The sequence below is a fragment of the Liolophura sinensis genome, chromosome 1, assembly GCF_032854445.1.
Source record: "Liolophura sinensis isolate JHLJ2023 chromosome 1, CUHK_Ljap_v2, whole genome shotgun sequence".
Lineage (NCBI taxonomy): Eukaryota > Metazoa > Mollusca > Polyplacophora > Chitonida > Chitonidae > Liolophura > Liolophura sinensis.
In genome coordinates, this window is record NC_088295.1 from 65,737,670 (window position 1) to 65,756,352 (window position 18,683).

The 18,683-nt window shown below is 39.7% G+C and overlaps 1 protein-coding gene across 4 annotated transcripts in view; it reads left to right on the forward strand.

Moving 5' to 3' along the window:
- Window positions 1–621: 621 nt before the first annotated feature.
- LOC135481981 (radixin-like) overlaps window positions 622–18,683 on the forward strand; it is a 38,505-nt gene continuing 20,443 nt past the window's right edge. The window contains exon 1 of one of the 4 annotated variants that reach the window (XM_064761785.1): window positions 622–747. The gene's annotated coding sequence lies outside the window, so the exon portion shown is untranslated. Of the gene's footprint in view, window positions 748–16,599; window positions 16,699–18,397; window positions 18,474–18,683 lie in introns of those variants that run through there. The other 3 variants (XM_064761784.1, XM_064761786.1, XM_064761783.1) reach the window with 3 other exon arrangements.

Below are 18,683 nucleotides of genomic sequence, written 5' to 3' on the forward strand. Positions count from 1 at the left end.
CCTTAATGCGTGACATAAATTAATAAACTAATATATTTGTCAAGCAAATATATTTATAGTTTTGCATCACTATAAGACCGTGGCAGCAGTGCTGACGTCACACGGTTACCTGTTTATGTACGTTACACTGGGCCACTAAACGTTCCAATCCATCCTGCCATCGAAATCTCTCAGTGTACACGTACATGTACACGTGATACGTGTTCGTTAATTGCTTTATCTGTCTCAATTACACACTATCTCCGGATGTAAGGCTACATGCTTTGCCACGCCTTAAAATAAAGTCAAATAAGCTACTCCCAAACATGCTCAACCGAGCCATAATTTAAGCCCCTTGGTTAAAAACCACATATATACATATATATACTAACCTTATTACGAAAGATCAATGTCTGCAACGTTGTGTCTGTGGACTCATATTAATGAACACTATATATTGCAATATATTTACATCTAAAGCCGTGATAACGTGTTTTCTAGCATGTCCGGGAATAGCTCGGGTCATGCCAACCGTCAGCCCATGTGGCATTAATCGTTGTGTAGCGGGATATACTGAGCAGGAGCACCGGTTGTGGCGGGAAAACTGTCATTGATATATACCACACATATAGACCGTTATAGCCTAAATTCAGGCCTAACGGTAAACGAAAGAAGACGAGGGACTCTTGCACCCCTCCTCAGACGATTCAGAAAAAACTGGGATGTATTAAGATTGACGTAACTGCTATTGTCAGACCACGTACAAACGTAAGTCGATTACCCCCTGTATCTACATGTGTACACTGTACCTAGACTGCTTGTGGGCAAATTTCGGATATTCCGAATTAAGTATATATATGTACACTGTACCTAGACTGCTTGTGGGCAAATTTCTTTTTTATATATGTGCTTTGAATACAGAACATTAGGTCGTGTGCTATACAGGAGCCGTCTTACAATGAATTACATGCCTCTGGATTGGGATATGGATTTAAAACAGAACGCTGACATAAATGTAAATGTTTTTCTTTATTTACCCTTTATTGTGACTTTGTGTCTTCATGTTCATAAACTGTTAGTGTGAAGGTCTACACCTAACTCCTTAGGCTATTCGTTACGTACTCAACCACGTTCCTCCTAATTAAGCTTGATTAGGATAATAACTAGTATTATTTCTCATGTCCCGCACCCACAAATGATGATTTTTCGCACCCATCGTCTGTGTGTATTAGTGACATTTTGTCATTTCAGCACTTTCACAAATTTCAACACTACCATGCAAAGTCGTGTAACATGAGAATCCGCACTGGGAACCTACTAATTTAAGGTCAAGGTCATCATTCATCTTCCATGACAATTCTATGGTTGGTTTTCAGAAGCCCCATTTGTTGTTCCCTGAAGAGATCCCTCTATTTTGTCCTGTACAAAAGTTCCCATTTGTTGCTTTCTGAGAATTAACTCCCCATTTATTGGTAGGCCTATCTGCTGAAGCCCTCAGTTGTTGTTCCATACAAAAGTTTCCTAAGGGCAATTTCAGAGGGGTCCATTTGCTGTTCCACAAATCCCCATGCATTTGCCCTTTTGTTGTCTCAGACAGAAGCCCTCAATTGTTGTCTCAAACAGAGGCCCCCATTTGTTTTCCCAGGCAGAAGCTCCCATTTGTTGTTCCAGACAGAAGCTCTGATTTGTTGTCTCAAGTATTAGCCCTCTTTTATTGTCCCAGACAAAAGCTCCCATTTGTTGTCCTAGGCAGAAGCCTCTATGTGATGTCCCAGGCAGCAGCCCCCATTTGTTGTCCCAGGCAGAGGCCCACATTTGTTGTCTCAGATAGAAGCCCCCATTTGTTGTTCTTGGCAGAAGCCTTCATGTGTTGTCCCGGACAGAAGTCTCCATTTGTTTTTCCTGGCAGTAATCCCTATTTGTAATTCCAGATGTCTCCATTTGTCCATTAGAAACCCCCAATTGTCGTTTTATAAATCCACAAATCTCGTTCTTGAGATCGCCACTTGTTATTCCAGCCGTCCCAATTTGTCATTCCAGCAGTCCTCATGCATATGCTCAACTCGGTGTCCACATTTGTCTTTCAAGATATCTCCATTAATGGTGGTTAAGAACTCTCCTGTTGTTTAGAAAGAAGGCCTCATTTGAATGTCGAGAAGAGGCCCTGTTAGTGCAGCAAGTACCTTGAGAGTTTCGTGTGGTGTATTTAAGGAAGTTCCTTCGATATTATGTAACACGTTGTGCAATTCGGTCAAATTCCGTTTGGAACATTAGTTGTAACACTGTCAAGTACATTTCCTCCCACCATAATGTTAGTCACCATTGTATAAGTGAAATATTCTTGAGTACGGTGTAAAACACCAATCAAATAAATGAAGTTAACATTGCATCAGAATTGTGCACCGATATGCCTGCTTTGCTGGATTCGTACATAGTAACCTTTCTTGCAGCATCTTCTGTTCAGGCTCGTACTCAGGTACAACCCTATACATGGCTTAAATATCGCGTGGTCCGCATGAATTTGTAATCCCCCCACCCCTTCCCCCATGTATATTCCAATCCGATTACTCTATAGGCAGGTATATAGTGACATTATACAATCGAGCCTGACAGACATGCTTCTTTAAATACACTAGACATGGTATGCATTTACAGGTATACAGGAATATAGTTCAGGGTTACGCTGTTCCAGGTGACATCTTACTTACACCCAGCATTATATTACATTACACTAATGGAAGGTAAATTATAACATTCTCAAACAGCAATATGCTGGGGGCCGACAGCGTGCACGCCATTGTATACATTTGCATGAAGTTACTTCTGTGTGCGCACAATCTTAACCTATTTGTTATACCCATATGTACTATAGATATATCCTTGTTTTATAGCAGGTCTCTGTATATAGCCAGTATTGATCAAACACGCGTTGTTTGAACGAAATTTTATAAAGCGGTCTCCTATGTATGTAAGCTGTCATTGACCATATATAGGCTTAAGAAAAGAGGTAAGTGTACTGGTAGGTCCCGTCTCGTTTTTACGCCTTCGTATATAGTTACACTCCCTAGAGCTTTATTCGCGAGCGACCACAACTATATACGAGGCCATATACCTTGCAAGCAATACAGTCCATTAGATTGTTTCAGTCCAGTTCTGCGTGTCTAGAACCAATTTAAAATAGAGTGAGATTTGCATTAAAACTAAAATTTACTTTCTACATGCAGGCGAATAGGTTGGAATGTCTATACTCGGAGTTGAAAGACTTTTACTAATTAATGAAGTATTTATTTGTTTTAAACACTGTGATGGAATATGCCAGCTTGCACGGCACATGTATATACGCATGCACTCTGTATTTAATACATGTATAGTACATGTACATACCACATCCATATCTTTGTATCACTTGCTCACCGAGGCATGCCGGTATAATCTATAGTAATATCCCAACTGACCTCCGTGACCTATTGTGTATTCCGCCCACAAGGATGTACTGTACGCCATATATAGTCTGTTGAACTCGAATCTCTATAGGGTTGTTGATGTGCATTCAGACTACACTCTATTATGCCTATATAGGAGTGTATAATAAGCACCTCGAAGACAAGCAGATTTCAGCCTACGGACAAAATAAAATGCACGATTTAAGTGTGACACTATTTGGGCTTCTTCACAGCTGACCTCATGGGTACTTCGGATGCTCTACACTGTCAGCAACGCGACATCATGGTGCACAATCGACTTATAAGGAAAGGACTAACAAGTAAATATCGTTGAACCCTATAGATAGATCCAATCTATATTTGTGAACAGTGCATGCGCTCATGGCTTCCGGGTAAAGATCGAGGTATATCCCTATATGATTCTGCTACTCCGGTGCCCATCTTGATGAGTTTTTTTTTACACGGTTCGATAGCAGGACGTTTTAAGCACATAAACGTCTGCGGGATTTAGATTTCTTTTGACTTGTACACCACAACATCGTAGAAACTTGGTTTTAGCCTGCTAAACAACTGGAAAATCTACTTCTTAGGCAAGAGTAGAACTTTCTTACTGCTGTTGTCTTTTCACGTCCGACTAGATGGAAAGTAGGATTAAATTTTGAAGTTACATAGCATATATCGGGTACTTCCCGTATGGAGAATCAAGATAGCCATGTGGAAAGTTGGGGTCGCCGTTGCAACGAAAATTAAGGCAGTCTGGATCAAGCGCCTTAGTTACCAAATACGTTCTGTCCGTTTTCGGTCATCGATGTGAGCGGCACATGCATATTTTATATTATTGCACGTTTTCCTTAATCAAGATTAATTAAGATTAATATACCAGATTATGTTAATACACTATATGGGGTTAACACGGTTTGACATGATGCTTGGTCCTTGTCAAAATCCACCAACCCAACAAGTTTACTTTCATCTGGAACCCATACATACGCATCATATACGTCATGTTCACCCAGAAACTATACATCACTCCACATGCTTCTATTCCACTCCACATCTCCTCGTTTGTTCTTTTCTATAACAAAATTTGTTTCGTTTTCCTGAAACCATATAGGTGTACATTACCCCACAGGATGATTATGGTCTTAGTCCTTTGTTGTTCTCACAAAAAACTCCTGTGCAGATGTGGTATTTAGACCTGTACATTGTATATCAGGGCCTCCGTGGCTAAGGGATTAGTGTGCTAACGCAGCACAGTGTCACCAATGGGTCGCTGTAAGTTTGTCTTTCTCTTGCAGGCTCCCTAGGCGTACGCGACTAGGTCCTCCAGCAACCTGCGGATCGTCGTGTTTCCACCGGGCTCTGCCCAGTTTCCTCTCACTATAATGCTGACCACTGTATATCAGTGAAATACATATATATTTAAGTACGACGTAAAACATCAATCAAACAAATAAATATGTATATCATTCAACGTGATTTGTCCTTTTACAAAACTATTATTCTCTTCTTACGCCAGAGAACGTTTTTCTTCACCAAGACGCTATCTACTTCTACATCATTCGACACGATACTTCTGGCCTTAGTCTCGGAGAATTCTGAAACTATAGCTGTGCATCGTTTGAGATGATGTCTTTGGTTTTAACCATCGTTTGTTCTAACAAAATTTGTAGCGTCTTCCGGAACCTATAAACTTGTACATCATTCGACAGGATGCTGTACCAACTTTATTCTTAGTTTATTTCTTCAAACAAAACCTTGTCCTTCTTCTGGACCATATACGTGTATTGTATAGAAAATAATAATTCTGCATGGTCTTGGATGGTCATCGTTTGCACTTCTCTCGGAGAAACTGTTCTTTCGGAAACTATACGGGTATATTACTTGACAGGATGCTTCTGGTCTTTGTCCTAGCTTGCAAGTAACAAGGCCTGTATCTTCATCTTGAACCTAGACATGTACATTCTGAGAGAGAGTTACTGTTTCATTTGGAGCATGCGTGTACATTGAAATGTGGCACCATGTGGAAGGCTCCAATTTAAATCAATATACATGCGTTGGCAACAAATTTAAATATATGCAGCATGGCATTTAAGACCATCTTGGTAGTTTCCTGTTCAGCCTAAGGTTAGTTAATGTAATGTTTAGTTTATACTTCAATAGTCTAAAATGCCCCCCCCCCCCCCTTCCTTAGATGTCTGTATATTTCTAAGGTACATTTCTAAAGGTGGCTATTATTGAACGAACAATACACTCTCTCTGCTCAATACAAAACACGTCATAAAAGTTAGGAACTCAATACAAAGCGCGTCATAAAAGTTAGGCACTTTGGTTTTGGAGAATCGCTTTAAATTGAAGAAGGTCATCAGAAGTCATTTGTAACAAGCAGCATTAAGTTGGAGTAAAAAAAAAATGTGTTGCAGCACCTGTTCACACAAGTGACGTAAAACTATATCTGTATCAAACGGTTGATGTAAAATCCACGAGTAGCCTATGGCACAACCCGAATTAATGCAATATGTACCTATGCGTGTAAGAGGCCCCTATTTGAAAATCATATAAACGAGCTAATGTATGAGGCAACAGCCCAGGATTTACTTAACATACGTAGCCAGCTATATAATAATAGGTGTTATACTCTATGTACACGGGCTTGGAATAATAGCTGCATTAAAAGACTTGATGTTTCTGTGATAACATGAATACCAGTCAATACAGGACTGTTACTTTGACATGTGTGTATTCTGCGCAGTGTAACACTTTATGTACACAACATATGCAGGACACAGATTGAAGTAGAGACAGCGGAAATGAGTGACTGCTTGATTGGTGTTACTGCCATGTTGAAGAATTTTAAGAATTTGTTTCATTTATACAACATTCTGCTGCTGTACAAGCACTCAGTTGGAGTGTTTATATGTGGAGTAGAAATATGTATTGATTTATTTGATTATCTCTATACTCATGCATATTTAACTTATACGAGCGCAGTCACATTTTCCACATGGGTGCAGGAAACAGAAGTGTTCGAAGTAAACCAGAGGCCCTTTGTCTCCTAACTCACGAACTTTCCTACGAGTGACCGGTTTTCACAGAGCTAATGCAAGTTGTATAAGCCATAATGGAGGAAGTATGCATTCTGCATTGAACTTCGTGTAAGATGTCCTAATCGGTGATATCGACTGGCCGTGACTGTGATTGAACCCATACTTAGCGATTGTAAAACAAACATCTTATTCATTCGGCCAAGACCCACCCCGTGCCCCCAAGTAGAAATAGGATGTGACCATCTTGGTAGTATTACTCTATAAGTGGATTATTTAGGCCGCGGTACACCATGTTGGCCTGTGTATATTTTACCCTCAAAACGCCCAGCGTATGTAGGCCTATACAATGATTTATACCGTGTACCGTGAATACATTTCGCCTGACGAAACCACATGGCCAAGTGTCTACAGATCATAATTAGGGTTAAACAGGTTGCATTCCAACGAAATGGACATCATTAACAGACATGTGAACATCAAAGAGAGCGATGAAATACGGCTAGTAAATGGATAGTTTACTAAACAGACAAATCTCTTGTTGCGGATAACGAATCCGCGCGCTCGCTGAATGCTGTCAGCCACGTCAACCAGGTTTTGTAAAAGGATAGACCAGTCTTTAACTGGAGGGGTACATATTTGAAGGTGTATGCGATGTATACTGTGTTTGCCCTAAAATTCGCCCAAAAAGTACATATCTAGAGGCAAATAAAGTTCATAAAATATTTCCTTTGATGCTGAAACCTATAGTTTTTCGGCAGGACATTGTCCTACCTTCCAAACAAACAACAAAGCGCCTGTTTACGATAAATAGAGCCCTCAGAATCAGGCCAAATGAGTAAATCATGGACGAAATTTTAGGTTAAATATACACTATTCACCGCGTCGACCTGGTCACGCTTCACGAAACTCTGGGACTGATTCACTTTCCCTGCACTACAATGTCTTACTTATTACCTGAATGGATTCACCGAGTTAATATATGCAGGCTGTATATAGGGTTACTCACAGTTAGCGAGCAACATAGGCCCATGTTCTCAACAGCGTTAGTTGATGTGTGTATCGGACTACACCTCCCAAACTAAAACTCCCTAAATAAGACGTTACACCGTGTGTGTGTGTGCATTGAAGTGGGCGGATAACTTCTATTCCTTCTCGGATACTCGCTGTCCGCGCTCACCTGTGTCTATCAATACATCAGTTGCCTGGCTGAAACTTTAGATATACTGCGTTTGATTCACAGGTAAAAATATTTTAATTTATATGATATCCATGTATATATTATCTTCTCCAAATATTCTTAACATGTGGCATACATGCACATTCATTAGCCCTGCATATTTTGTCGACTTTTTATAATGTACTTTGATTTTTTTTCATTAAGCTATAGCTTATGAATTGGTTGATATTGTGTTATACTCATGCACAGTTGATTCCATATAAGGGATATTTTTTGTACAAGCATGTGAATTAGTCGCTATGTATGTATGCACGTATAAATACCACACGTGTAGTCTCAGGCATGCACCATAGGGAATCACCACCAGTCTTTCGTATATGTATATGTGCACGTGTCAAAGGCCATCGCTCATATAGGCCTGCATGTGAGGGTTGCAAGGTTGGGTAGATTAACAGGACGATTATTTCACTCGAAGCCGCTCCCCTCTGATATCGCCATTTCGAATCTGCTCCCTCTGTATAACTCGTATATGCATCGACACGGGGTTAATGTCAGGGGTTGGTTTCACATAACGTCCGTAGCATAATATATATACGTGCGCGTGTCTACCGTTGCGCTAAGTGATCGTATTAAAATACTGTACTCCTATGAGTCGATTTTATGTATAACGGTTTCGGTTTCGGTAAGGAAAAGTTATATCAGATAGAGCGCGTTGCACTCCAGAAGAGTCTAACCTACGATATACGCACGGCAGTGCTACGGGTAATTTAAATTTGTTCGAAATTGCCCCCTTTACACTGCTAATCTGCAGAAACACTCGTATATATGTCCGCTTAGGTATATAGACTTACATGAAGTTCGTCAGATACGTTACTTGCCATGCATCCACAAGTGAAACTGTGCATCATATGTAAGAGACGTCGTTTATTGCTTGCCGCAAAATGTCGTTGCAGGGTTTCCCCTGGATATGCATGCACTATGGTTTGCTCAATGCACCTTGCATAAATCTGACGGTCGTCGTATACCGTACCTCTTACAGCGAATGCGCCTTTGTCTACACTCGGTCCTAAAGTCCAAAAGTCAAGCTTTAGGGTTGGCAGTGATGTAAAGTGAGCGTATATAGAGAGCGGTGCATGCAACGTGAGGAGCAAATGCTCACATATTTTTAAGTGCGGCGTTAAATATCAACTGATTTCATAAATAAGAAAACATAAATATATCGTCATGCATGCAATGAACTGTGGTTACAGTATATTGTGGTTATTCCACGTGGAATCTGCGGATGTATAATTACGCAAATTATATAGTGCTATATAATTTATACAGACAGAGAATTTTATTACGAGGTAGGCTTACATATAAAAAGGGTTTGTCGGGAAGTATAATGTATAATAAGTCTATACATAGTATATAACATATCTATCCATAGAGAAACGTATCCATAGAGCGTTGGTGGGAGAAGCTGTATTAGCTTATTATATTTAACACAGTCTAATAAACATGTAAACACACGTTGCATGTGCATGGTCATTAACTTTATGATAAATATATTTCAATATTTGTGCGAGTGAGATATAATTCTACATTCCTGATAAATACACTATAATCTAACCTATCTGGAAGTAAGATGCTCCCGGAAAATGTCGGGAACATGCGCATACAACGTTGTAGTTTACAATGTGGAACAAATCGTATATTTGACCCTTTCAACAGATCACCTTTGAACAGCTGCATACAAATGACAGAAAGAAATGCTGGCTGGGATTGATGCCTTTGCTATTTGGCTTTACCCCAGTACCAAATTCATGGCGTTTTTGGTCATATGCTGAGCGCATGCTGTTGTTGAGACTTAGGTGGTTTTTGAGAAAGAATAATGTATAATGGCGACATCATTCATGCCAAACATTTCACACAGTCGTATAGAATAGGACTACATATATCTGCTGCATACATACTGTCCACATCTAGACCAATCACTGTTGCCCATATCGCATTACCGCATAGGCTTGTATCACGTGTCATGGTTTTAATTTGGGTAACGAGTGTGACTTAAGTGACCGTGTAATGGCCGTTTGATGACATATCAGCTGATATATATCGCACCTTTATATACTGAATATGGAATGTCATTCTGAGCGATAGTTCTGCAGATCATTAACGTGCTTACCAAATGGTGACGAAAGCCGTACGGTGTCATAGACCTACATGCAGACTTGTACTCTTACATTATACCGCCTATACATGTAAATATGTACAGGTTTTCAGGTGTATCAAATAGGGAAAGGCCAATCTTGTGAAAATCCTTTCAGATGCTCTTTCTCTATTTAAAGGCTACCTTATATAATCTGTCCTTCCATGTACTGTATATATAACCCGCAGGGCATATAGGGAACTCTATCGTTCTGCTCCCATACACGGGAAGGTCTGGCAACAACCTGCGGATGGTCGTGAGCTTCCCCCGGGCTGTGCCCGGTTTCCTCTCACCATAATGCTGGCCGCCGTCGTATAAGTGAAATATTCTTGAGCACGGCGTAAAACACCAATCAAATAAATAAATAAATAAATAAATAAAATATACATTGTATTCTTCAATGTTGCTGCAGATGTACGTACCTTTTACATTGGAATTCATAGATCTTTTGAACTGATACATTCTGACCAAATATTTTGTAACATTAGTCATGAGGTATAAGTCTATACATGGTTTAAAGCATATATCATATTTTATTCTTGAATGATTTTTATGCACTCAGACTATCTGCGCGGTTTCCAATATAAGTTTCGGATTTAATGATAGCCTGCTACTGCAAATGTTCATTTATTTATTTATTTATTTATTTATTTATTTGATTGGCGTTTTACGCTGTACTCAAGAATACTGCATATATAGAAAATACATATACATACCTGTGTATGTACAATTATCAGCAAAAACACTATGTCTAAATGTGTACGCATATGTTTGTTATGAAATGGGAATGCGCGTGTTTTCGATGTGTATAGAGGCATTGTCGTTTGTAGACAGATTTGCTTGCTGACTTCACTAGCTGTGTATTCTTGACTATCACCTCTTAGTATATGGTATGGGTCACGCGGACAACTAACAACTCAGTATCACCTATACATGTATAGCACAATGCCTTCTTCAGTGTTACGTTCCCTGCATTTTTCCTTCCTTGTTATAAAAAGATTTATATATCGTTCAAAGAAAGACGTATTGTTCAAGAAGCAAATGTCGGCCGTTAGGTACGTGTAGAGGCGTACATGAATGCAGGCGGTTGTGCACAAGGCCATGTAGAGGCCTATAGTAACCTATACAATGTGTACCTATAGACCTCCTGTTTAAAAATTGTTCAAAGGTTAAATCGTATGCCTCGGTCAATAACCTGTAAAGTTCACAATAAACTACTAGCACAGCCACACTCCCACACCATCAAACGGAAAGAAAATGAACGCATGTGAGCTTCAAGCATAGAAAACAAGCCATTCCGATATTCCAAATGCGAGTCCCCAAAAGCTTGTACATATCAAATACAACCTATAGTTCTACTTAACGTGTATGCACATATGCGGGTATATGTATGTACGAACTAATCACAAGCAACGGCTACACATGCTTGTAACAGGTGAGCAACCAGAACCAACGTCAACACACGTCCAACAGTTTAATGATCAGGACCTGCATTTACACGCATGAGTTTAATAACCAGAACCAAAACCTACACCTATGTCCAACAGTTTAATGGTCAGAACCAACATTTACACGCATGTTCAACAGCTTAATGACCACAACCAACATCTACATGCATGTCCAACAGTTTAATGGTCAGAACCAACATTTACACGCATGTTCAACAGTTTAATGATCAGAACCAACATCTCCATACATGTCCAACAGTTTAATGATCAGAACCAACATCTACATGCATGTCCAACAGTTTAATGGTCAGAAACAACATCTACATGCATGTCCAACAGTTTAATGATCAAAACCAACATCTACATGCATGTCCAACAGTTTAATGGTCAGAACCAACATCTACACACATGTCCAACAGTTTAATGACCAAAGCCAACATCTGCATGCATGTCCAACAGTTTAATGGTCAGAACCAACATCTACCTGCATATCCAACAGTTTAATGGTCAGAACCAACATCTACACACATGTCCAACAGTTAATGATCAGGACCAACATCTCCATATATGTCCAACAGTTTAATGATCAGAACCAAGATCTACATGCATGTCCAACAGTTTAATGATCAGAAACAACATCTCCATACATGTCCAACAGTTTAATGATCAGAACCAACATCTACATACATGTCCAACAGTTTAATTGTCAGAACCAACATCTACACACATGTCCAACAGTTTAATGATCAGGACCAACATCTCCATACATGTCCAACAGTTTAATGATCAGAACCAAGATCTACATGAATGTGCAACAGTTTAATGGTCAGAACCAACATCTACATCCATGTTCAACAATTTAATGACAAGAACCAACATCTACATCCATGTCCAACAATTTAATGATAAGAACAACATCTACATGCATGTGCAAAAGCTTAATGGTCAGAACCAAGATCTACCTGCATATCCAACAGTTTAATGGTCAGATCTACATGCATGTCCAACAGTTTAAAGACCAAAACCAACATCTGATCAGAATTAACATCTGCAAGTGTATTAAAAGGTTTCATCGATTATAAAACTACATATTCGTAGTTACTACATGTATATGTACCAGAAGCAAATATCTCACGTGGCGCATGTTCAATAGTTACACTACCAGAACCAAGGTTCTCGCGTATGTTCTTTAGTGTAGGGATCGGAACCAAGATTCTCGCGTATGTTTTGTGGATTAAGGATCGGAACAAAGATTCTTACGCATGTCCAATGGTTCATTCATCAGAACCAAGATTCTTGTGTATGTCCAATGACCCAATGAACAGAACCAAGATTCTCGCGTATGTCCAATGATCCATTGAACGGAACCAAGATCCTCAAGCATGCATGTCCAGTGAACAGAACCAAGATTCTCACATCTGTCCAATGGTTCACTGACCACAACCAATATTGTTGCACATGTCCAATGATCCAATGTACAGAACCAAGATTCTCGCGTATGTCCAATGATCCAATGAACACAATAATCCAGTGATCACCAGATTCTCACATATATCCATTGAAAACAAGATATTCGCGTATGTTGAATACTTACAGTGATCAGAATCAAGATTCTCACGTATGTCCAATGGTTCACTCACATGTCCAATAATTACAGTATCAGAATCAAGCTGTTGACGTATATGTTTGTCAATTCATTCATTAGCCGGAGCCAAGATTCTCGCGTGCGCCAAATGGTTCTTTGCGGATCAGAGTAAAGTTTCTCGAGCATTCTGAACAGTTTAGTTATAAGACCCAAGATGCGTTCGCTTAATATGCCAAGTGATTGATTTATCGGAACCAAGATACTCACACATGCTCCGTACACCTCACCGATCAGAACCAAGATTCTTATATGCTTATGCCCGATACTCTTGGGGATGTTCAGTGGTTATACATATCTAAACTTATCAATGCTCACTGATGTCCAGTCCTTACACTTAACCTGTCTTGGAACGCTACGCCAAGCGCGTATATTGAAGAGACAACTACAGTCTCTTCGCTGTATGTGGCACCCGTTGCTACTGATTTGCATATCCCCAGTTGACAAACATATGCATATACCCATCTTGTCAATTCTAGGCACATGCATAAGTATGTCCTGAATTTAACCTTAGACATATCCCAGAATATCTACGCGTACATCCAGTATACATATACCACAGACACACTTTGAGGTAGAGTCTAATAGCTTAATACAATCTCTCTCCAATACAACCAACGAGACTGTAAACTGTTCTGTCAGCGATGCATTTGTATGCGTCAAAGTTACGTGTATTTCCACTATCTCATTAATAAACACATACTTTTAAATTGACAGATACACACAAAAATTATGTAAATTTCATACGTTTTCGAAAAAACACTTACTTAATCTTTTTATTTATTTCACGTAATCAAATGCAGTTAGTTTTTGATTTTAATGTGGATGTTATATGGGCCATTAAGATTATATGTGTCGTTAATGACGTCACGCAACTTTTTTTCTACATCTTTACGTTCAGGTCTGAATAAAATTATTATGAGCTTTACTGGTGTGCGTTAGATGTAAATCTGACATTAAATTCCGGTTTTATGCATTGAGAAATGCGACATCATTGACGATATATATTACATACATTATCGGTAAGGTCCATTATGTATGAAGCAAACCTTACTATTCAAACATTCGGCTGCATTTAACTCAGTGAAAAAGTTCTTCAAAGTTTTAAATGATCTTTCAACTTATGTTTTATTCACTTCTAACGATTGTTTCCCTTCAACGTGCAGTGCATGGATATAATTTCAGTTACATGTGTAACCATGCAGCATCATTAATTAATTAATGTGTGCCTTAATTTGTAGCAAGGCACACAGCTTATGAATCCCACTTTTTACACCGTGCGTAAAAAGACACTCATCTACAAACCTGAAGAGATGATCTGAAGCTTTTTTTTCAAATAAGAAACGTTTGTGCACCATTTAAAATGAATTAACTTCTAGCATGCCAATTTACTGTCATGCAGACAGCCAAATTGAACAAGCATGTCTTTCTATATATGCATATAGTGTCATTATTATATCACTACACTGTTGTCCATCCATACGTATAAGTACGACTTCTCTTGTATCCCACCAAATCGAACATGTGCTATTTATATGAGTATTAACTTAGAAACCTTCTAAGCGGTGACCTAATGGTTAGAGCGTCCTACTCTCAGTCGGGAGATCCCGGGCTCCAACCCGGGTCAGGTCATACCATACTAAAAATGGTACTTGCGGCTGCCTCGCTTGGCGCTCTGCACTGAGAGATTAGAGGACGAAAACATGACTGGCTGGCCCGGTATCTAGTTTAATGTGACTGGGTGGGGTGTCATGTCTGGTGTCTTCGGGGTGACACATCTGTGGCGACAGCACTTTGACGGCATGGAGTCACCCTTGTCACAAGAAGTCACGGTACATGTATACACACGCAATGGCTCCTCGTCGTCATAGGACTGAAAAATTGTCAACTATGACGTTAAACCCCAAGCATACATGTGCATACATATAGTATTTAAACTGCGTTACACTACAGGCATTCTAATCAGTAACAATCCAGTGTATCTTGTTAGCCATCTTTTTCGATACATGATGTGAGAACAATAAACGTTCAGAGCACGGGTTATCAATTCAGATCGCATTAAACTCTCTCGGGAAGTTTGATACAGGGGCATGCAGCTGAGCGCGTGGGAGTACATACACGATGGAGATAACCACGTCAGCTATGACGGTGGCAGTTAACTTTTGTCATCATTTTTGGGGTCACTTCCCTCATGGCTGTCCTATGTTGATTAATTAGTCTCAATTGGCTTGAGGATTATTTTCTCCTGTTAACCCAGCCAGTTCATGGTGATATTAGTCACACGATATATACCTCCATGGTTCACACGCTGGCTGGCTGTACCTGCGCCTTACAGACATCCAGTTGACAGTGTAGGACCAAGGCTATATGTACACTCATATATAACTCTACGAATGCCTAATGGATAAGACTGTGTATAAATAGCTGTTTACTCCTGAATTTCATGGACAATATATGGGCCTATATCATCAGCTGATATACAGATAACTGCATTTGCACATAAGAATGCTTTACAAATGATGCAAGGCAATGTTGTTTCACTTTCTTCCAGCAATTATACATATGATGATGATAGGCATATAGTCGTAAGTCCTTGCACTGCAATAGTGAACACTGTATTGCGTCGTTCCACCTGCACTTGTATAGGTTTTAATACTGTTAGCCTGTGTATACCCTAATTCTTCTGAAATTTGGGACAGATATTAGCAGTGTTGAAAGAAGAATATTACAAGCCTATTGGAAAAGTAAAACAATGAGTATGTTGTTCATTGGTTGGTCTAATCATGTGAGTGAAAAGAAAAAACTCAATATTCCTGCTAGAATTACAGATATATTGGCTAAAATGAGCAGAGGAGGTGTTCCAAATTTTAGAAGAAATATGTTAATATTAAATAGCAGAAATGTTAACCCTACAGTTTTGCTACACATTTTTGTCAACTAATTGCAGGCCTACTTTTAAAGATGTATTCCATAAATAACGCTATGCGATACTTGGCTTAAAATTGGCTGAAGTAATGGAAGAACATGCGTAATTTACTTCTATTTAAGCATTCACGTGGACAGTTAGAATAAAACCATAACACAGGTGTAAATTGACACGTGGTCGCATTTCACCGGTTACGTGTGACCATTTGCCGGCTATTACATTACTGTCGTCGTTGATCAGGTTTTACTCTCTATGCTGTTCGTCTTTCATTATAGTATATGTACTTAGACTACACGAGGCGTGTGCATAATTTCGTATATACACAGGCCTATATAACTGTGTATGTATATAACTATATATGCCTATATGGATCAACATTTAAATGGCTATTCGATGAGCAGGGTATCCCTATGTATGTGTCTTTCACATGTTCGATATTCAGTGTTAGTCCGTGCATGCTCATCTGATAAAGAGTGGACTTCGCCCCGAACTATGACAACTGCGGTGTACTGTACGATAACCCCGCGTACAGCGGCTGGCCACTGCCTGGTCATAAATTGCGTATTCCTGTGAACACTATCACAGGTTGTATGACACACCGATGGGCGTGGCAACCGGTACTCGTAGTGGGCGGTGCTCATTCGCACCACTGTGAATGAACGAGATTAGTAACAGTATATATACTGGCTCATTGCGTGGGGCTGACTAAACCAACAGTAAATGGCGGCATACACACATAAAACTGACTAAACACAGGCAACGTATACCCCAGACGTATTTACCCTAACGTCGCCCTAACTGATGAATCTTCTGAAGGAATTACCCAGGCAGTGAGTAGCTAAAAGGTATATATTTATCTCCTGAGTGTACGATCGTGAACGTACGTCTAGGCACCTTACGATTTCTATCATACGCCTCAGCCAGAAGTATTTCCCCTTAACTGACGAAAGGTAGGTTTCAGCCCAACTCCTTCCATAGCTAGTACATATAATATCTAACATAGTTTGAAATATTCGAAGAATTTGTTTTATCGTCTTTGGCACTCTGCCTTCAAGTGTTTGTGCAAATGAGCATATATCATAAGAATTCAGATCAAATGTTTAAGTGGAATTCCTAATCAGATTAACTCCCGGATATCGAATATATTTTCATGATAAGCACGTTTGTATGTTTGGGTATATCCCGTTCTTTATGTGCCCATACATGGTCATTTTATTCTTTGAGGTTTTTTTTACACCTGGAATTAAACAGGGAGTGCATAGAACATGCATATGTACACCTATACTGATTTTGAGGTATACCAAGACCCCACCCCATCCTCACATAATGCTACCACCTAACGCCCAATGACATTGTTAACCAAATTAATTAATATGAAGGAGATTATTTTGGGCTTTGAAGTAGACCTACACTCTATGCAGGATTGGTACATGTAATCAATATTCTCACCTGCTGCTATTTTGTTGTGAACAGCTAGTGTGATTAAATTATTACTGCCTGCAGTAGGCCTATATGTAAGTATAGTGTTTTTTAAAGATAAATGTTTATTGAAATACAGAGGCCTATTGTGCCTTGTGAAAATTGTTTATGACAGCGGAATTCATAACGGGAAGAGAGTGAAAATATATCCAAAAAAGATATAACGCCCCCCCCCTCTCCACCTTAACTAAAACTAAATATAATCTTTTGATTCTCAGTCAAACAATTAAGCACATGTCGTGCATATGTAAAGGTATAGGCTATGTGACAGGGATGGCACACTAGGCGACTGGCGTTTGGAGCTATGAAGACGCACCTGTACTCCAGCTATATGTGGGCCTAATTTAATTTTTCGGCCGACCCAACCAGACTTTATTATGCGTTCTGATCTACCAATCATTTCCCATCGCCCCGATGTGGCTGCAATATTACCGAGGTTGTGCTAAACCATAATCATTCATGCATTTCTCGTGCAAAAATTAGATTAATATTCTTTTTGATGAAATTGTTCGCAGTGGATACGGATAGGCTATACCCAGCATGAATTTTCACAAATAATCTACGTTTCTTGTATATGCTACAGATTCACATGCCTGCAATGATCACCGCTAAGCATATATGAATACAACGGTATATGGTTGAGAATATTCATGCATACCGGACTCGTACAGCATATAGGCCTACTATGGTATATATACCGCTTACCGGTACATGTAACAGCCTTGGCTACGGAACTCTGTATAATGTTGATTTACAACTGCATTTGTTAATTGATATGAAGATCGTAAAGCAGACAGAGTGCTAGAAATAACCCAAGCGTTAAATATAGTATGATTAATCCTCAGCTATGTGTGTGGATTTTCTTTCGTTGACGAGGCGCATAAACTCGATGCTCCGTGTCGCGGTGAGCCTATTTAAAGATGAGCCTACGCATGTACAGGACATGTGAGTACTGTCATCTGCTAGGGGGCGCTGCTCATCGTCGGAAACTGGCGGAGACGGCCGATGAGTTGTCAATCTGCTCCTAGAGGGGGGTACTGAGATTGCGCTCAAATTGCATTTAGCTAGGCTAAACCCCACCCTTCTAATAACGGCCATATTGCTACCGGTTAGCCGCTAGGAAGTTGTACAGTTGAAGAAGGTAAGTTGTCTGCAAAATCTTAGCTCTTTAAATACGGCATCTGCAGCCATTGTATCCGCACGATTGCGTAAGAAGGATCTGATAATCGGATAAATCTTACCCCGGATATGTTGGAAGCTCGAGTAAGTCGGATGTTCCACAAGAGAACAGGCATGTGATAGCATTAGCAAGCCACTTCGATCGCATCGTCACTGCCCGGTCACTGAACGG